Source organism: Callorhinus ursinus, unplaced genomic scaffold (assembly GCF_003265705.2).
Source record: "Callorhinus ursinus isolate GAN/ISIS: 27379988/994484 unplaced genomic scaffold, GSC_fseal_2.0 scaffold17, whole genome shotgun sequence".
NCBI lineage: Eukaryota > Metazoa > Chordata > Mammalia > Carnivora > Otariidae > Callorhinus > Callorhinus ursinus.
Window position 1 is genome coordinate 40,570,559 of NW_027397079.1, and position 16,466 is coordinate 40,587,024.

Sequence of the window (16,466 nt, forward strand, 5' to 3'; positions counted from 1 at the left end):
TTCTTTCTTTCTTTCTTTCTTTCTTTCTTTCTTTCTTTCTTTCTTTCTTTCTTTCTTTCTTTCTTCTCCTGGCTTAATCTTCATTTGTTGTTCTTCTCCTAGTTTCTTTAAGTGTAAAATTAAGTTGTTTATTTGAGATTTTTCTTGATTCTTGAGGTAGGCCTATAGTGCTATATACCTCCCTCTTTGGACTGCTTTTGCTGCATCCCAAAGGTTTTGGACTGTATGTTTTCATTTTCATTTCTTTCCATGTATTTTTTTTTAGTTCTTCTTTGATTTCCTGGTTGACCAATTTATCTTTTAGTAGCATGTTGTTTAACTTCCATGTATTTGTGGTCTTTCCATATTTTTTCTTACGGTTGATTTCTAGTTTCATAGTGTTGTGGTCAGAAATGGTACATGGTAGGGTGCCTAGGTGGCTCAGTCAGTTGGACAGCCAGCTCTTGATTTCAGCTCAGGTCATGATCTCAGGGTCATGAGATTGAACCCCACTTCAGGGTCCACCTTAGTGTGGAGTCTGCTTAAGACTCTCTCTCTCTCACTTTGCTCCTCCCCCTCTTGCTCTCTAAAATAAATAAATAAATCTTTTAAAAAATGGTGCATGGTATGACTTCAATCTTTTTGTATTTGCGGAGGCCTGTTTTGTGACCTAATATATGATCTATTCTGGAGAATCTTCCATGTGCACTTGAAAAGATTGTTTTAGGATGGAATGTTCTGAATATCTGTTAAGTCCATCTAGTCAGTGTGTCATTCAAGCCATTGTTTCCTTGTTGATTTTCTGCTTAGATGATCTGTCCATTGATGGAAGTGGGGTATTAAAGTCCCCTAATATTATTGTATTATTATCAATGAGTTACCTTATGTTTGTTATTAATTTTTTTTATATATTTGGGTCCTCCCATGTTGGAGGCATAAATATTTACAATTGTTATATCTTCTTGTTGGATTGCCCCTTTCTTTATCTCCTGTTACAGTCTTTGTTTTAAAATCCAGTTTGTCTGATATAAATATTGCTGCTCTGGCTTTCTTTTGACATCCATTTACATGATAAATATTTCTCCATTCCCTCACTTTCAACTTTGAGATGTCTTCAGGTCTAAAATGAGTCTCTTGTAGGCAGCATATAGATGTGTCTTGTTTTTTAATCGATTCTAACTCCCTACATCCTTTGATTGGAGCATTTGGTGCATTTACATTCAAAGTAATTGTTGATAGATATGTATTTATTGTCCTTTTATTACTTGTTTTGTAATTGCTTCTGGAGATTTTCTCTGATCCTTTCTTGTCTTTGTCACTTTTGGTTTCTCTTTTCCGCTCAAAGAGTTCCCTTTAATATTTCTTGCAGGGCTGTTTTAGTGGTCATGAACTCCTGTAGGTTTTGTTTGTCTAGGAAACTCTGTATCTCTCCTTCTATTCTGAATGATAGCCTTGCTGGATAGAGTATTCTTGGCTGCATATTTTTCTCATTTGGCACATTAAATATATCATGCCACTCCTTTCAGGCCTGCCATGTTTCTATTGAGAAATCTCCAGGTAACCTTATGGGTTTTCCCTTGTATAGGGGGGTTGTAAGTTAAGGACTTCTTTTGTCTTGCTGCTTTTAGGATTTTTTTTCTTTATCACTACATTTTGCTAATTTAATTACAATATGTCTTGGTGTTGGCCTGCTTTTGTTGATTTTGATAGGAGTTCTCTGTGCCTCTTGGAGCTGAATGCCTGTTTCCTTTCTCAGATTAGGGAAGTTTTCAGCTATTATTAACTGAAATATATTTTCTGTCCCCTTTTCTCTCTCATCTTCTGGGACTCCTATAATACAAATGTTATTATGTTTGATGGAGTTACTGAGTTCTCTGAGTCTATTCTTGTGTTGTATAATTCTTCTTTCTCTCTTTTGTTCAGCTTCATTCTTTTCCATTATTTTATCTGCCAGGTCACTAATTCCTCTGCTTTTTCCAACCTGCTGTTCATTCCATCAGGTGTGTTTCTGATCTTGTTTGTTACTTTCTTCATCTCTGAATAATTCTTTTTAACTCTTTTATCTCTGTTGTGAGGGTCTCACTGGTGTCTTCTATTCCTTTCTCAAGCCCAGTGTGTATCTTTATGATAGCTGCTTTAAATTCTCCCTCAGGTATCAGGGCACCTGGATGGCTCAGTTGGTTGAGCATCTGTCTCTTGATTTTGGCACAGGTTGTGGTCTCAGGTTGTGAGATCTAACCCTGTGTCATTCCGCATTGGACATGGAGCCTGCTTGGGATTGTCTCTCTCCCTCTCCCTTTCCAAAAAAAAAAAAAAAATTCTCCAACAGGCGTATTACTTATATCTGTTACTTAGATCTCTGGCTATGACCTTATCTTGTTCTCTCATTTGGTATAAATTCCTCCATGTTCTCATTTTGTCTAAGTCCCTGCCTTCTTCTGAGTGTTAGAAAAGCCAGTAGCCAGAAAAGCCAGCTCTTTCTCCTAAGAGTAATTGCTTTATGAAGGAGAGGTCATAGAGTTCCCAGGGCTTGGCACTTCAGGGAGTGTCTGCCATGTGTGCTGCCTGAGCTGTGGTGTTATGTTCTGACTATTCTGTTCTTCTGGCCAGTTGTCTGCAGAGGCTCTCTTTGCCCGCAGTGGGCAGTGTTTGGTCCCTGGCCTGAATGTGGTGAGTTTTAACTAAATGTGCTTTGGTCTGCTTGTTAAATAAGACCTGATATTCCTTCCACTAGAACTGAAGCCCTGTAGAACTCTTCGGTCGGGAGACATGGTGTGGCCAGGGGTTTATGCTGGTCTTCTGTGGAAGGGACCCACTGCACTGGGATTGAGGTAAGCTTTTCTGAGAAAGGCAGTCCCATCAGAGCGCAGAGGTGTGGCAGTTGGTGTAAAGTTAGGTAGCCAGGATCGGTGCTACACTGCTTCCCACAGGTGGCTCTGTGTTTATGCTGAGAAGCCAGGGAGGGAAATGGCACCAGCCAGCTTATTTGTCCCTGGAGAGGTGTCTCCATGAATGTTGCCTCTCAGGGATATGCTCCAAGAAGAGTGAATAATCTCTCCACTGTGTGCCCTAGGTGCTCTTCAGATCGCTATTTCCATGCTGTACAACTGTGGTTAGTTGCCTGCCTCTCTTTAGGAGTTGGTCAGTGCCCTCCCGGCTCTATCTAAGCCAATTCCACTGACCTTTAAAACTTCAGACTTTCAGCCCCACTGGTTGCAATAACTCGTATAATTCAGCTCTTCTCATTTTTCAAGCCAATGGCTTTGGGGAAATGTTCTCTTTGTGTGTTCCCCTGTGTGTTCCTCTCTCTCTTGCCCTTCTCTGCAACCATGGCTCTCTCTCCCGTCTGCAGAGCTCAAGATCAATTTCTCTCCTAAACTACATCTCCATACTTCCTATCTTCTTCCGTATGACTTCTTCTCTCCCTTTAGTTGTGGATTTTGTTCTGTCAGTCTTCAGGTTGATTTCTGGGTTATTTAAGATGATTTGATCATTATCTAGTAGTGTTCATGGGACAAGACGAGTATAGGGTCATTCTACTCTACTGCCACCTTCCTCTACCTTAACAGACTCTTACCTACAGAGAACAAACTGATGGTTACCAGAGGGGAGGTGGGGGTGGGGGGCAGGCATGGGTGAAATAGGTGATGGGGATTAAGGAGTGCATTGTGATGAGCACAAGATGTTGTATGAAATTGTTGAATCACTGTATTGTACATCCAAAACTAATAGAACACTGTATGTCAACTACAATGGATTAAAATAAAAAATAAATGAGAATGTGATTTTTAAAAATGTAGTCAGTTTCAAGTAAACCTATTGCCATAAGGGTTTTTTTTAGTCATTTTAGGGTTTTCCCTGCCCACTTCTTCCTACTTTGAAGGATAATGTAAATTCCAGAGGCTTGTCTAGCATCATAGTCCAGGCACAAGTAGCATTCAGGGAAAGCACAAGAGCTCTAGTTTTTCTCTGTGCTACAGTGGCACCTAGTGAGAAGAGCAATTTGCTTAGTCCTTGGGTGTGGACCTCTCAGCACACTTGTGCTTGCTTGGGTGAATTCATCCCTATCTCAGTATGGGCTATAGGATCTACAGTCTTATCTCGACTAAGAGACACTCTTCATATGTCCTCAAATAAGACCACTGGCTTTTCTTTAAGTACATATCCCCATTTCTCTGTTTTTACACACACTAACCCCTCTATTTGTAAAGGTCTTCCCCACTCAATAATCTTGTCTCAGAACATTATCCAATCTTGAAAAAATTTGTAAGTTCTGGCCACAGTGGGCCCTTATGCCTGTATGACTGCAGTCCACCCGTGTGAAGTCACAGTTGCCGTCTTTGGTCCAGGCTTATGTAAACTGTCCAGAGCCTATAGGTACTTGTGACTTGCGCCTCAAACTACTAACTTTTACATTCAGTTTCTAAATTGAACTCACCACAGGCAAAGTAAAAAAAAATCTGACTGGGGTTATGACAAATAAATGTAAGAACAGAGTGGAGAATCAAGAGGCCTGCTCCCAGGTCCCATGGCTGCCATGTAACAGGCTCTGTGACTGAATGAGTCCCTCAGCTTGTCTGTGCCTCTGTTCCTCACCTGTACAATGATGGAGTGGGATTAAAGTAGTAAAGGCTTCTTCCAATACTAAAATCAGTGGAGACAGCTTTCTGATGGTCCCTGCTCTCCTCTGAACTCTTCCCTCAAGTGGAGTTGTCATCTTTATGCAAGTGCACTTGATTTATATACTCTCCATGAAGCACCTCTGTGCTCAGGGAAAAGTAATTCCCTCACCTCTGGAAGTATTCTGTGGTGTGAGTGTGCCTTAAATAATTGAATGAGAGAGAGAGGGAGAGAAGAAAGAAAGAAAAGGAAAGAGAAAGTAGTTTACCTACAAAAAAAATTAAGAAGAAAATATTTGTAAACAACTGGAAATCTACAGTGTATTAGGGTTCATTCTATGACATTAAATCAGCATTTTAAATTACTTTCACCTTAGTCTTCATTGTATTTTGCCTTTATGCTGATCTATGCTGATAAGTGAATATATTATGTTATATATATGTAAAATCCTTGGCTTTCAATCTATATACAATTGAGTTTTCATCTCCTAAAATAACTGATTATGGAGATGCCACCTCTTGCAAGAAGCTCTGTGATTCCTCTGAGTCAGAAATAATCTCTTTGAGGGGCGCCTGGGTGGCTCAGTTGGTTAAGTGTCTGCCTTCAGCTCAGGTCATGATCCCAGGGTCTTGGGATCGAGCCCCACATTGGGCTCCCTGCCCAGCAGAGAGGCTGTTTCTCCCTTTCTCCCTCTGCCTTTCCCCCCCTGCTTGTGCTCTCTCTCTCTCTCAAAAAAAAAACAAAAAAACTTTCTGCTCAAAACCTCTTATTATGTTTTATATCTCTCATATCACTCACTACATATTTTGTATTTTGTTTATTTGTGTCCTTTTGTATTTTACCTTCTAGCCTATAAGATGCTTGACAATAGAAGAGACCAAGTTTTATATATTAAAGAATAGCTACAGAATCTAATGCATGGTAATGCTCGAAATATGTTTTCTCAATGAATAAAATGACAATTGAGCTAGTCAGCTTTCACGATGATAAGCTGTGTAAAACAAAAAATCAGTGGAATGCAAACATTTATTTCTCCCTTGAAGGTCATGGACAGTCAGGTAGCTGTGCTTCGGGCTGATGTTCACTTCAGTTCTGTTCCATGTGTTTCTCATCTGGGACTCAAGCTGAAAGAGACACTTTTTCTCTGGAACGCTCACTTTTATTGTTGGAAATTTACTAGAAGGTTGGCAGAAAATCTTGAAGCTTCTTCAAGCACCCATTTGAAACTAGCAGGAGTCACTACGTCCCTCACCACTAAGCCAAAGCAAGTCACCCAAGCAAACCCAATTTCACTGGGAAATACACTTCTCCTAGGAGTGAAGTGGGACAGGTTCAGAAGTGAGGGAATATTTACTGAAAAATAATATTATCCACCGCAAAGACAATGAAGGATACAGAACAGAAAATAAGCAGATCCACAGATCTTCAGTGTTATGGCAACAGTATCACCAAGCTAAGTGTACTCAAAAAGCTCTTCCACATTCATTTCCTATCCTTATATACTTTCCAGTTAGGAAGTTGTTGTATATATAGCTCTAGCCTGCATGAAAAATATACATAGATGAACTAAAATTCAGATCAGTGATAGAATAATATGCAGGTTTTCCCCCAGGAGACTAAGAACTCTCCATTTCTGACCTAAGCTTAGAGAAAAAATGGATAAAGCAGTCTTAATGAAATGAAGTTAATTAAAAAAAATTTTTTTGTATCTTTTTGAGATATAATTTTACGTTATCATAAAATTCACCCATTTAGAGTAAACAATTCAATTCAATGGGTTTTAATATATTGAAAGTTTTGTGCAACCATCATCACAATCTAAATTTAGAAAATTTTCCTCCTCAAAGAAGAAACAGATAATTCATTAGCATTCTCTGCTTATTACCCATCCCCTAGCCCTAGGCAATCACTAATCTACTTTCTGTCTCATTAGATTTGCTCACTCTGAACATTTCATAGAAATGGAATCATATAGTATGTTGTCATTTATTTTTTTTTAAAGATTTTATTTATTTATTTGTCAGAGAGAGACACAGAAAGAGAGGGAACACAAGCAGGGGGAGTGGGAGAGGGAGAAGCAGGCTTCCCACGGGGCAGGGAGCCCGATGCGGGGCTCGATCCCAGGACCCTGGGATCATGACCTGAGCCGAAGGCAGATGCTTAATGACTGAGCCACCCAGGCACCCCTATGTTGTCATTTATGACTGCATTCTTTCACCTAGCATCTGTTTTCAAGGTTTGTGCATGCTGTATCAGTACTTCAGAATTTTTTTATGGCTGAATAGTATTCCATTGTGTGGATATACCACAATTTTGCTTATCCATTCATCAGTTAATAGACATTTGGGTTGTTTTCACTTTTTGACAATATAAACATTTGTGTATAGGTTTTGGTGTGGACATATGTTTTCATTTCTCTTGGGTACATATGAAGAAGTAGAGTTGATGGGTTGGATGGTAATTCTATCAACCTTTTGAAGAACTACCAAAATGTTTTCTAAAGCCACAGCACTATTTTATATTTTAATCATCAATGTATAGGGCTCCCAATTTCTCCACATCCTCACCAACATTTGTTATATCTGTCTTCTTGATTCTACCTTCCTAGTGATAGCTCACTGTGGTTTTGATGTGCATTTTCTAAATGACTAATGATGTTGAACATCTTTTCATGTGTTTATTGGCCATTCATATACCTTTTCTAAAGAAGTATCTACTGAAAGATGTTGCTCATTTTTAATTAGGTTATTTGTTTCTTTACTATGGAATTCTAAAAGTTCTTTGTATATTCTGGTTATCAGTCCCTCATCCAATAAGTGATTTGCAAATATTTTCTTCTGTTCTACGGTTGTTTTTTCACTTTCATGATGGTTTCACAGAATGAAGTCCTTTTGCCTTGGGTCTTAAGCTTTACTCCTTTCATGCCAATGCATCTGTACTGCTTTAACTGTAATAAGATGCTAGACTGGGTGCTGAAGACTATGACTTCACATGCCTTTGTCCCCATATCTTGACTTCTCTGTTCATTTTGTGAGCATAAAGGAAGTTAAATTAACACTGGCTGAGACTACCACCTTAAATAAGCATAAATCTCACTTCCTCTGTGTACCAGCTACAATTGGATGCACCCTGAACAATTGGATGAGCCACAATTCAGTTGTGGCTTGAGTGGAAGCCCCTGGAACAATGTCTGCTCTCACTTAGGTGGAGCTCTTTCTGCCTTAACTGAAATTCAAGGTCATCAGTGCCTTTCAGCTTAAAGAAGAAGCCTCACTGCTAGTTCTTCTCTGGGTCATATCACCATGAGAATTTGTTTTCTGTTGTAGTAAGAATTATTTAACTCTTCACATTTAGTCTCAAATAATCTAATTTGGAAAGGCACAGCGTACTTTGCATGGACTTTAAGTATATCCCTTGGAATGGCGCAGAGGTACTCAAGAAAGCTTCATTATTTCCAGTTAATGTTACATGACCATGCCTGCGTATTCTCAATCCTCTGATCTAAAACCTAGAGATATGAAATGACCTAATGGAAAATGCTAAACCTATAAAAATCCAAGCATGAATGTGACTTTCTAAACCTGAAATCCTTTGAGAGCCCTTTGTTCCAATATGCAAGAAGGCTGTGGTGTGCAAAGCCTGCTTTTAGTTTCAGGCAGTCTTTCAATTAGCAAATTGTAAGCTTGTGTGGAGCTATAACAGGTGAAATATTCTTAAATTCATTAACAAAACTGGAAGCCCAGAAAATTTAAGACAATTTATGGAGATTTCAGAGCTGTCAGATCTGCTGTGGACAAAGTTAGAGATATTAGTTTCACCACCCTTGCTTCCCAATTTCCTCTTTTTTTTTTAAAGATTTTATTTACTTATTTGGGAGAGAGAGAATGAGAGAGATAGAGAGCACGAGAGGGAAGAGGGTCAGAGGGAGAAGCAGACTCCCTGCTGAGCAGTGAGCCCGATGCGGGACTCGATGCCAGGACTCCAGGATCATGACCTGAGCCGAAGGCAGTCGCTTAACCAACTGAGCCAGCCAGGCGCCCCCAATTTCCTCTTTTAATACATTGAAACTTATTTAAAAACATGAAGTCGTATGCAAATAGCCAAACCCTGGGATGGTGACAAAAGTTATTGTCTTAGGTAGAATTTCCCAGAAGAGGTCCTGAGACAGAAATTGACTTCCTGGAGGTTTATTGGGTGTGCTGTCAGGAATCACTCCTGTAAGATAGTGAGGGATGCGGGCTCACACTGTATTCTCAACATCTGGGATGTGTTGAAGCTTAACCCTAGTTATAGGCTGAGGTCAATAGGTGAGGTAGGGGTAGGTTCTGATGGGGATACATATCTTGTTGTTAGAGATCTCAACACTGTCTTCAAGTAAGGGGTTGCTGCTGTTAATAGGGAGGGGTGGCCCACTTCTGTAGGCCCAGAGAGCTTGGGGAGTTAGGAATTGGAAGGGGGAGCTGAAATCAACTCAGATGTCCTTGGCTGGAAATTTCCTCTTTTTTGGAGGTTTGCTGTTCTCACAGTTAGGTCCTGAGCCTGGTAGTCAGCTTCCTCTGCTTTCTCTATCTAGCATTTGAGACCCTCTTTGTATGCTTCAGGGAGGTCCTCTTGCTTCCACATTTGGCTCTCATTTGCCTGTAAATTGCTTTCAGGTTTACATTATCTTTTCCAGAGTGTCAACCTATCTTAGTAATAGCTACTGAATTACATTATAGTTACTATTTTCTCCAAACTTTGGACACATCTGGTACTTAATACCAGCTACTTCATGTCCTTCCACTGGTGTACAATTTCAATTTGCTACTGGTGAAAGTTTTAACAACCAGACCAAGTATTAGTTTCCTATGGCTGTCATAATAAACTGGGTGGCTTAAAACAGCAGAAATTTATTCACTCATAGTTCTGGACACTGGGAAATCGGAAATCAAGGTTCAGTAGAGCCATGCTTCTTCTGAATGCTCTAGGAGAGAATTCTTCCTTCTTCTTTCTGTTTCTGGAGGCTCCTGATATCCCTTGACTTGTGGTTTTATGACTTCACGCTCTGCCTCCATCTTCATGTGCCTCCTTTCCTATTTCTTTCTGTCTGCATGTTTCCCCTTTTCTCATAAGGATGCCAGTCATTGGATTTAAAGCAATCCTAAATCCAAGATAATTATATCTTGAAATCCTTAACTAATTACATCTTCAAAGACCCTATTTCCTTTAAAAAAATTTTTCTTAATGTTTCAAGTCTTTATTTAAATTCTCATTAGTTAACATATAGGGTAATATTAGCTTCAGGAGTAGAAGTTAGTGATTCGTCCTTACATGTAACACCCAGTGCCCATCATAACAAGTGCACTCCTTAATAACCATCACCCATTTAGTCCACGCCCCCACCCAGCTCCCTCCATCAACCCTCAGTTTGTTTTCTGTAGTTACCTGTCTCTCTTAGGGTTTGCCTCCCTCTATTTTTTTTTCTTTCTCCGATGTTCATCTGTTTTGTTTCTTAAATTCCACATATGAGTGAAATCATATGGTATTTGTCTTTCTCTGACTGACTTATCTCGCTTAGCATAATGCATTCTGGTTCCATCCATGTCATTGTAAATGGCAAGATTCCATTCTTTTTGATGGCTGAATAATATCCCACTGTGTGTAGGTGTGTATGTATGTACATACCATATCTTCTTTATCCATTCATCAGTCAGTGGACATTTGGTATCTTTCTGTAATTTGACTATTCTTGATAATGCTGCTATAAACATTGGGCTGCATGTATCCCTTCAAGTCAGTATTTTTATATCCTTTGGTTAAGTACCTAGAAGTGCAATTGCTAGGTCATAAGGTAGTTCTATTTTTAACTATTTGAGGAACCTCCATACTGTTTTCCAGAGTGGCTGCACCAGTCCACATTCCGACCAACAGTCTAAGAGCATTCCCTTTTCTCTTTATCCTCACCAACATCTGTTGTTTCTTGTGTTGTTAATTTTGGCCATTCTGACAGGTGTGAGGTTGTATCTCATTGTAGCTTTGATTTGTATTTCCCTGGTGATGAGTGATGTTGAGCATCTTTCCATGTGTCTGTTAGCCATCTGGATGTCTTCTTTGGAAAAATGTCTGTTCATGTCTTCTGCCCATTTCTTGACTGGATTATTTGTATTGAGTTTGATAAGTTCTTTATATATTTTGGATACTAACCCTTAATCAGATATGTCATTTGCAAATATCTTCTCCCATTCTGTAGGCTGCCTTTTAGTTTTGTTGATTGTTTCCTTCACTGTGCAAAAGCTTTTTATCTTGGTGAAGTCCCAATAGTTCATTTTCGCTTTTGTTTCCCTTGCCTTCAGAGACATGTCTAGTAAGAAGTTCTTATGGCTGATATCAAAAAGGTTGCTGCCTGTGTTCTCCTCTAGGATTTTGATGATTTCCTGTCTCACATTTAAGTCTTTCATCCATTTTGAATTTTTGTGTGTGTATCGTGTCAAAAAGTCAAAGATCAAATTTCCAGATAAGGTCATCTTTTGAGGTTCTAGATGGACACGAACATGGGTGGTGGGGAGAACACTATTTAGTCCACTATAGGTAGCCAGTTTGGCCAGGGACTATTTGTGCTCAATTTACCACTGATGAGGAGCTCCTCACTGCTAGCCAGGTGGCAAGTGATTCATTTCCAAAACCCCATATTACCTTTGTCATCCCACTCCTGATACCAACCTCATAGGTTGGGTTCTCCAGGAAACAGACCCTGAGTCAGAGTTCAGGCTGCAGAATGTTAATTAGGGAATGCTCTTGGTACCTATGGAAGGGAAGAGGAAGTCAAGCTGCATCAACCTCAACCAACCCTACAGGGAACTTTGGAGCTAACTAAAATCACCTGTCAGAGTCATCCAGGGTTGGACCAAAATGGTTAGATGTTTATATACCCACCTCTGTTAGTCACTGGATATGAGCAACTGTGGGAAAGGCTTGATCTTGAATGAGGTGGCTCTTTGTAGCTTTCATAAATATCTCCAAATTGCTCCTCCATATGTTTGAACCAATTTACTTTCTCATTGGCAACATGTGAGTCCCAGTTATATCACATTCTTGTTAAATTTGATGTCAGACTTTAAAATTGTTGCCACTCTGATGGATGTGATCCAGTTTGTTAGTTTAATTTACATTTTGTTTATTACCAGTAAATTTGAGCTCATCTCCTAAGTTTATTAACCATTCAGATTCCCTTTCTTTTTGACTTGCCTTTTGTATTCTCTACCCATTTTTCTACTGTATTGCTTATATTTTTCCTTTTATAAGTGTTCTTATGTTCTGGATCCCAACTCTTTTTTATTCTATAGGTTGCAGACATTTTCTCCCAGTCTGTCCTTTGTCTTTTATAGTGTCTTTTGTTATACAAGAGTTTTACATTTTAATATACTGAAAAGTATTTATTGTTACATTTGTTGATTTTATTATTCTCTTTTCCTGAACCTGATGTTATAAAAGGTATTTTCATAAATCTTACTCTAAGATCAAAAGTTTTACTTTTTACATTTGTCTTTAATATACTTGAAATTATTTCTGTGTAAGATATAAAGTTTCTACATGAATAACAAATTTTCATAAAGATAATAAGCAAAACATGTTTGAAGAGTATTCATAATTTTTGACTTGGAATTACATGATTAAGATTTATCCCAAAGAAAGGAACAGAGATGTGTGCAAAGATTTACTAGGATGATGGCCACATCATTGTTTACTATATGGAAGAATTGCAGATAATCCAAATACTTAACAGTGGGAGAATGAGTGAAATTAATCTGATTACAGTTATATAATGTTACATAGCTACAAAAATAACACATTTAAGAAAATTAAATGACATTGAAATAAATTAATGATAGGGTCTCATGTGGAAAAGACCAGTTAAAACAGTGTATATGTATGGAATGAATAAATCACAGGGATGGAAGGCACAGCATAGAGAATATAGTCAATGATACTGTAATAGCATTGTATGGTGACAGATGGGAGCTACACTTGTGGGGAGCATAGAATAAAATATAGACTTGTCAAATCACTATGTTGTACACCTGAAACTAATTTAACATTGTGTGCCAACTATACCTCATTAAAAATCCAGTGTATATGATCTAATATTATTTTGAAAAGAAAATGTAAATACACACAAAAAAGCTAAAAAGTTATTTATTGAACTGTTAGTGTCTGTGTCGTGAAGTTATGGATGGATGATCTTATTTTATTTACTTATTTCTTCACATCTATTTATATTTTACTTTTTAATAAAAAATTGGAAGTTATTTTAAAATAATCATTCCAAGGATTAAGGTTAACAGAGCATTCCTATGTGATTAATGAAGAAAAAGCAGTCTTTGTTGCCTGGTACAGTGGTTAGAATGATAGAAAGCCCAGAATCTTAATGACAGAACTGAAGTCAAACATCCTGATCCGATAGTCTTCCATATTTGTATGACCACATATCCTGATTTGGGGTTCAGAAAATGTGATTACATTACACCCTAGGTTATGGGTGCAAAGGCTTGCTCAAATCATATAGACTTTCAAGGTGATAGCATAACCACTTTTAATCCAGATTTATTTTTACACAAGTAGAAATCAAAATTGTGATTCAACAACTAAAATTTAATGAGGCAAATGTAGGTATTCTGGCAGTTATGAAACATGTTATCTTTTTTGAGAAGGGGCAGGAAGTTTCTTATTGCATAGAGGATGTCATATATGATTTGAAGATACTTTCTCCTGAAATTATGCAAGAAATAGGAAGTCCAGAATTTCTCCCAACACAAATAAACCAGGTTTTCTCAAAAGTCAAATAAAACCTGATGTTTGGTTATATCTTTCTTAGAGATGTTTTACTTTTTTTCATTACCCCAGCAAGATATATATACAGGATGCTTTGTGAAAGAAAAAAAAATCTGAAAAATTAGATAAAGATAGAACTTCAATTTTTTTATATTTTGAAAAATTTAAAAATCATTAAAAAGTAGTGAGATTATTTTTAATAACTCACTGTACCCAGAGGTGTGCTGGTCAATGTTAACGACTCTTCAGCAGGAAGAAAAAGCTCTGATTTGTAATATTTGCTGATATCTGTGATGTAAATACTTCCACAGTGGCCAGTTTTAAGCTATCATGGTGGCATCATTGACAGGGGGTTGGGGAGAGATGCACAAAATTCACTCTTCCTGGTGTGATCCAGATCCAGCACACCACTGGGTACCATAATAGCCATATTTAACAAATACTAACAATTTTTGCATGACATTTTCCACAAAAGAAATAAAACATTATGAACAATGTTGAAGTTCTCCTTGTTTCTCTCCACAGATCCATCTCCTTATCTTCCTTCCCCAGAGACACCACTATCAAGAATCTGGTATGTATTCTTCCGGACTGCATTTTCATACTTTTATTACAATATATATGCAGTGAAAACAATAATTATGTTTTGCATATTTTGGATTTTACCGAATGCTGTCATATTGTTCATATTCTTCTGCTTCCTTTTCTCTCACATTATGTTTATGAAGTTTATTCATACTGATTCATATAGATGTGGTTCATTAATTTTAACTGCTGATTGTGCTCAATTATATGAAAATATCACAACTTATTTATTCATCCTCTTATTAATGGACTTTTAAGTTGTTTCCAATTTTTGCTAATACAAGTGATGTTGTAACCACTCTAGATATGTCTCAGTATGTAAAGTTACAATGCCTAGAAGTGAAACAAATGAGTTTTAGGGGATGGTTATTTTCTACTTTAGTAATATTGACAAATTATTCCCTAAGTGGTTGTACCAATTTATACTCCTCGTAGATGTATATGAGAATTTCTCATTTTCATATTGCCAATTTTTAGTATCATAGGACTTTTAAAATATCACCAAAACCTTAGGGTATGACATGGTATCTTGTTTTAATTTGCATTTCATAGATTACAGGGTAGGTTGAACATTGTATTAGTTAGCTAGTGTAAAGGCTAAACTGCTGTAACAAATAGCCTGTCTCCCCACTCCAATATAGTAGTTTAAAAAAGAAAGACATTTCTTTCTTGCATAGCAATCTTATGTTGGGTAGTCCAGACTGGTAAGGTGACTTGGCTCCACACAGTTATTCAGGGATCTTTCCATCTGTTATACTGCTGTCTCTTAGGCCATCATTCTTGTCTTCATGGTTAGTTAGGTTGTTGCCACATATCAACTTCTGGTGAAAGATTAGAGAATTTTGGGGAAAGCAATTTTCTTATAGGCATGTAAGGCAGAAGCTGCACACATCCCTTCCACTCACGTTCCATCAGCACTACTTAGTTTTATAGATGCATCCTTAGGAGGATACTGGGAAATGTAGTCCTTGGCTAGAGAGCCATGTGTCCAGTAGGAAGGGAAGAAGGTGGGGACTAGTATTCCTTCTTAAGCAGCTGTTTATTGACCTTTTGGGCTTCATCTTCTATGACTTAGCTGGCAATATATTTTGTCCATTTTTGTTTTGTTTGCTTTTTCTTATTTATTTATAGGAATTCTTTATATATTCTAGTTTGCTTATTTATAATAAATTTGATCACTTAAAATGTACCAGTATACATACATCAATAAAGATATCTTAAAATATTCTATTGTACATTTAAAGGAGTTACTTAAACAAGTCATGTCACATTCTTTTGATAAATTAAGATTTCCTTTATAAAGTGAATAATTCCCACCCATTCCAATTTTCTCTTTTCTGGAAATATGGAATCTCACCTACTCATTTTATTTAAAATGAGCTAGACCTATATACTCCATTGACTTCTTAAAAATGAAAGTTTTATGGCAAGTTTTTAGGTTAATATAAGTTTCTCAAAATTAACACTTAGAAAAACATTGTTTCTTAGATTCAGTTGAACTTACTGAACCCATAAGGGACCTTGACAACGTGTCTGATGTTGTGGTAATTTTCTTAACCACACTGAGTTTCAATTATCTCAATTGAATTAAGGATGATATTATTTGCTCTAACTGCTATATGAGATTGTTGTAAAGACCAAGGAAGATAATGTAGGGAAATGCTCTATAGAATCCAAAATTTATTTAATTGTTAGGAATTAGAATTACAAATAGGATTTAAGTAGCATGCATTAGATTTTATTATGCATTATTTATGCATTTCATTTTATTATGAAACAAGTTTCATAAATCTTGTTTCTAGTTCCACTGACATACTCTATATATTATCTACACACATAATCTATACTCCATATCAAGGCCTGACTTTTGACAGTCACTACCATCTCTGGGTGTGTGTGTAGGTGCAGGTTGGAATAACAGCCATGTGGCTGAGCACCTCTATGTGAGATAAGACTCTTCTGAGAATTGCTTTTACTCAGAGCTGCTCCTTTCCTAATGGCAACCTAGGAAATGCTTTCCAGATTGTTTTCAAGCTGTTCTCAGCTAAACCTCATCATTTCTAGTTGTGCCTTGGAGTTTCTTCTATCACTGATTCAGGCCAACCCAGCTTGTCATTAATCACTGTCTTCACTGGGGAAAAGTCTCAGTTTCCTGGAATTTTGTGTCCAGCCTGTCACACATAATTAAAACTCATTACAGTTAGTTGGGCAGTACGTAATGACATCTCTTTATCTTAGCCTGATCCATCAGCTCCTCTCCCCAGTATCTCTGTGCCACCACAACTCTGCATGGCAGTCTTCAGGCGCAGCCAAGGAAAAAGAGGGCTGGTGGGGGCAGAGAGGGAAAGAAACAAGAATGCCCTGGAATGTGATATTTGCTTTATTAGTGATAAACAGATTTCAAAAAGTTGGAAAGAATTATATCAATGTGTTCAAGAAGTGATATATAGTAGAAGTCTCATTATTTTATTGAT

At 37.6% G+C, this 16,466-nt stretch overlaps 1 protein-coding gene across 1 annotated transcript in view; it reads left to right on the plus strand.

Moving 5' to 3' along the window:
- Positions 1 to 16,466, plus strand: part of PSD3 (pleckstrin and Sec7 domain containing 3) — a 706,817-nt gene that overhangs the window by 65,880 nt on the left and 624,471 nt on the right. The window contains exon 2 of the mRNA XM_073902616.1: positions 13,933 to 13,981. The gene's annotated coding sequence lies outside the window, so the exon portion shown is untranslated. The remainder of the gene's footprint in view (positions 1 to 13,932; positions 13,982 to 16,466) is intronic.